We start from the raw sequence: 5,628 nt of genomic DNA on the forward strand, positions 1-5,628 counted from the left end.
TAGCGTATCAGTCCATCTCATGAGGATTTTCTTTGTTTTCGTTGGCCCTCTCTGCTAGATAAGGACATATGTTGCTAGAAAGAAACCATGTAAAGTAGGGGACCCTTAACGTTAGAATCATTGAACGTGACCCCATCAGAAGGATTGTACTGATGGTGTGGTTTACAGGCTTCACTGTAAATACGTGTGAATATGAGAGTTGCTGAAGCTGTTTTAAGCCCATTCATGGTAAGCAAGGCTGTTTTGGTAAATAATAAGTAAAGCACCTGACACCCTGCAGGTAAGAGTTCTGACACTGTGCAGTCAGGTGCACCGTGCAGGTAAGTGTCCTGACACTGTGCAGGTGAGCGTCCTGACACCCTGCTGGTGAGCGTCCTGACACCATGCAGGCAGAGAAGTGTCCTGACACCACGCAGGTGAACGTCCTGGATGAACTAAACATTCAGGACCACAAGGAAAGAGCAGACGAGGCTGCAAGATGATCCAAATGGTGAAGTCATTTTCACATGCAAAGAGCCTGGAGAAAGAACTTCTGGAAGCAAAACTGCAGGCCAGGGCCTCCTTCTCAAACTGGACTTAGGGATTTGACCTCTTCTGGCTATCATCATACCTGGTCATCATAAATCCCAGGCAGCCCTAAGGGCAATCACGCCGCAGTGGGTGGAAGTCTGTGTGAAGTTTTAGCGTCTAACTCCTTTGGCATTTAGAGAGCAACCACTCAGTACTGTGCATCCTGCAGCATTTGCGGTGCTCGATGAAAGGTGCCTTTGTTCACCTAGTCCAGTAGGGGAAAGAGTCATATAAAATATACCTGCAGTGCCGTGTGACAAGAGCTTTGATAAAGACACACGCGTAGTCGAGGAGCACTCAGAAACTTATTGCTGTCCTTGCTGTAAATTGCCATCCAGTCCAATCCGACTCATGGTGACCCCATGTGTTACAGGGTAGAGCTGCTCCATGGGGTTTTCTTGGCTGTAATCTTAACAGAAGCAGATCACCAGGCGTTTTCTTCTGTGGTTCTGCTGGGTGTGTTCAAACTGTCACCTTCTGGTTAGGGTTGTTCATGTGTATCGTCGAGTCGATTCTGACTCGTAGCAACCCTGCGGGACAGAGTAGAACTGCCCCATAGAGTTTCCCAGGCTGTAATCTTTGTGGGAGCAGATTGCCAGGTCTTTTGTTCCACAGAGCTGCTGGTGGGTTTGAACCGCCAACGTTTTTGGTTAGCAGCTGAGCACTTAACCACTGAGTCACCAGGGCTCCTCTAGGCTGGTAGTCCAGTGCCAACTGTTTGCCCCACCTAGGAATCTAGGTGCTGTGAGAGGCAGTCAGCTAAGGAAATGAAAAGTCATGGTTCTTGCTCGTACACAGCATTTAGAGAGATGTGCAGACAAGGAAACACGAGATACTGTTGCTGCAGTAGAGGTGAGTATGGAGAAGGGTGGGAGGTGAGAAGCACCAGAGGAGGCTTAAGGCGGGGCTAGCATGCCAGTGGAGTTTGGAGGATGGGGCAGTGCTTCTAGGTGAGTATCCATCCGTACAAATGCTCGGAGGCTTTGGAGAAAGGAAGGTGCTTAGGACATGAACTGTTTCTTTCTTGCGGGATCTTGCTGGGGTGATGGAGATGAGGCTGGACAGATAGCCAAAGAATGGAGGTTGAAGGGCCCTGCTTGTTATACAAAAGAGTTTATATTTAGTACAGCAAGGGGAAAGGGACACGGACTAAAATTTAAGCAAGTGACTTAATTTTATTTCATTATAGCAGGGCAATCTACCCTCACTTCCTGCTGTAATGAGCTCTTAGATTTACGTGAAGTGGAACAGGGAGGCAGGCAGGAGGCCATTCACAGTCTAGCTAGAGAGAGATGATGAGGTGGAAAGGAGTGGCAGAATCTGGGGATACAGAATGGGAGGACGTGGTGGCAGGCTTGACGTGGCCGGGGAGGAGAGGGGCAAGTCAGAGATATCTCCCAGCTGTCCGGTTTATATAACTGGGGACTGGTAGAGCCATTCCTGAAGACAGGAAAAGCATGATGAGTTATAGATTGGGCAAGAAAATAAGGAATCCAAGAAAATCATGCACTGGAGTTTCTTATGAGGCATAAGCTAACAAGCAGACAGTTAGACCCACGCAGTGGAAGAGGAGTAGGAAGTCAATGGGGTGATGGAGATTCGGAAGGAATTCGGTACAGTCGAAGCCTTGGATTTAAATGCTTTGCCTGGGCAGCATGTGTGGGTTAAAGAAAAGCAAGGGCAGGCTCTGGGGGATGGCAACATTTAAGGGTAGATCCAGGGGCAGACCCTCAGCAGAGGCTGACGCGGAATGGGAGGGGGAGCAGGAGGATAAGGAAGGTCAGCTCTGGAGGACAAGAGTGTGGGATGGGGGAAGAGGATTCCTCCAAGGAGAATGTCACCAGCCCTTAGTGAACACGTCATGTTTCCTGCTATTGATTATGATTCTGCAGCCCTGTTTTCATAAGCTCCTGATCCCCCATAGGTTTGCATGCAGGGCTGTTGCATTTCTTTGGACATCCGTGTTCCTCCCACTTTTTCCCTATTCTAAACAACACAGTGATAAGGAAGCTGGGACACAGATATTCACACAGTTATCTGCTTGTTTCTTCAGAGCAAAAGATAAGAATGGGATCTACGGGTCAAAGGGTGCGCATATCTTTCAGTCTTTAGTACGCACCACTGAATCGTCCACCAGAGAAGCTAGACCAATTTATACTCTCACTCATGGTCTTTAAAGGGAGAAAGGACCTAGTGGTCTGCTCCTGTAAAGATTAAAAACCAAAAAAAAAAAAACCAAACCCATTGCCGTCGAGTTGATTCCGACTCACAGTGACCTTACAGGGCAGAGTAGAACTGCCCCATAGAGTTTCCAAGGAGCACCTGGTAGATTCGAACTGCCAACCTTTTGGTTAGCAGCTGTAGCACTGAACCACTATGCCACCAGGGTTTGCCCTGTAAACATTACAGCCTAGAAAATCCTATGAGGCAGTTCTGTCACATGGGTCACTATCAATTGGAATTGACTCTTGGCATATAACATCAAAAATGATCTTTGAAACACTTCATCTCTTTGATGAGGATACGTTCGTTTTATTAAATCGTTGCAAATGTGATGAAGTAATATTACTTTAATTTCTTTAGTAGTGAAGTTAAAATTTCACACACACTGAAATTATTCTAAATGATTGTGAAAAGATGAGCTGTGACATCTACATGGGCCCAGGACTGCGCTCCGTGCCCGGCGCATGTTATCGCATTTAATCCTGCCAACTTTGATGGGAGCTGTTCATGTTGAAGACGAAGGGCGTCTTAGTCACCTAGTGCTGCTGTAACAAAAACATAACAAGAAAGAATGAACAGGAATTTATTGCCTAGCAGTTCTGGAGGCTAAATTCCAAATCAGGGTCTCGGCCACGTCAGTTCCTTCTGTGGGCCTCTCTCCTAGCTTGGCCTGTCCGCTGGCGATCCTTTGCTTGAAGACAGGTCCCCAGATAGCATCTGTCTCTGTTCTCCACCTCCCCCTGCCTGTGTGTCTCTGTCTGTTCTGCTCTTTTCCTAAGATACTTCTCAGGGGAGGGATGAGGTTTAGAACCCACCCTACTCTCAGTAACGTAACAAAAGAAAGCCCTATTTCCAAACATGGTCATGTTTATAGGTGTAAGGGTTAGAACTTCCACAAATCTTTTGGAGGGACACAATTCAATCCTCAACAGGATAGCTGTGGCTCAGAGGCTGACTTAAGATACAACCCATGTGGGTTTCACTGTGGAATCGTTCACTAACAGAATAGTAAGTAATCACAAGAAAACTCATGCTTACCTTGCTTACTGGGTATTCCACCCGTATTCCCCCCCGCCAAAAAAATCAGGGATTGTAAATTTGGGAAGAGGCTTTGATTCTATAGAAAGGTGCTGTGGGTTTGAGAGAAAGACAGATGCCAGCCAAGCAGAATCTTGGAAGTGGTGAAGAAAATGTGAAATTGCTCACTACAGATTAGTAAACCGGTGCTTACCTTGCTCATTGGGTGATCTGGCACTGCTGGGAGGAGGCAGGCAAGTGGTGGTTCTCAGAGAAGAGGCACAAGGGCGGGACAGACACCCAAACAGCATCTACTAGTCTGCTTTTCTAATCTGAAAGTAAAGGTGGTATTTTTATAAGTGGCTGCAGAGATAAAGTTTGTAAGGGAAAAAATACAATAGTAGATTTGCGTTCACAAAAGTTTAAAGCAACATAAACAAAGGCAATGACGAGTCATTTTAAAATCTGCACCATTTGTGAAAGCCACTCAGTAAATAAAGAACACTTGAAAATAGATAAGCAGGCCCAAAAGAAAAGCAAGCCAAGAGAACAAACTCCTCTTTTTCACTGACCCTGTACTCTGCCAAGCATAATGTCCTTCTTCAGGGACTGATCCCTCCTGACAACATGTCCAAAGTATGTAAGACGTAGTCTCGCCATCTTTGCTTCTGAGGATCATTCTGGTTGTACTTCTTCCAAGACAGATTTGTTCGTTCTTTTGGCAGTCCGTGGTATATTCAATATTCTTCTCCAGCACCACAATTCAAAGGTGTCAATTCTTCTTCCATCTTTATTATTCATTGTCCAGGTTTTGCCTCCATATGAAGAAATTGAAAACACCACGGCTTGGGTCAGGCCCACCTTAGTCTTCAGGGTGATATCTTTGGTTTTTAACAGTTTAAAGAAGTCTTTTGTAGCAGATTTGCCCAATGCAACACGTCATTTGATTTCTTGACTGTTGCTTCCATGGGTGTTGATTGTGGATCCAAGTAAAATGAAAACCTTGACAACTTCAGTCTTTGGTCTGTTGTCATGATGTTGCTTATTGGTCCAGTAGTGAGGATTTTTGTTTTCTTATGTTGAGGTGTAATCCAAACTGAAGGCTGTGGTCTTTGCTATTAGCTTCCAACATTTATAGCTGTCATTTTTTTTTTTTTCTTATTTTATTGAATTGCCTCGTTTTTTTTTTTTTTTTTACAGATCATGGCATCATAGTAAGCAATACTATCTTCACTGGAAATGACTTATTCATTGTTGTTTGATTTTAGTTCCTGAATTCAGAGTTTTAAAAATCATGTACTTTAAAAAAAATCTTTCTAGTTTATTGAGGTTTTTTAAATTCAGAATTATGTTGACTTATATAAAAAATATTTATCAAAAATATTTTCTTCAGTTTGATAGTTACAGCTCAGAAAATTTCCTTGAAAATTTATTCTAGGGTATTCATAACTTTTCCTCAAGGCAGGGCAACTCTGTGGTGCACTTCATGTTCCAGGATCCATGGTGGATCAGACCAAGGCTTGACTTGATCTACGACCACAAAAATGTGTGATAGCCCTGTACAACATCTTTTATTTGACACTAGCAAGTTCGTGAAGATGGTCACTGCTGCTAAAACATTCTAGGGATTCTTCCATTATCTCCAAGGTCTCTTGTTTCCTTTGATGTCTGGGGTGTTCTGTGGTGAGTCACAGAGAACACATCACCAGTTCTCTGAATTGTGCCCTTTTCGTCTGTAACAGTTCTACCAGACTTTGTGATTCCAGAAGTCCTTCAATATCACTTTCACTTACTACACACAATTCTACAACTTTGGGT

This window comes from Loxodonta africana, chromosome 6, assembly GCF_030014295.1.
Source record: "Loxodonta africana isolate mLoxAfr1 chromosome 6, mLoxAfr1.hap2, whole genome shotgun sequence".
Lineage (NCBI taxonomy): Eukaryota > Metazoa > Chordata > Mammalia > Proboscidea > Elephantidae > Loxodonta > Loxodonta africana.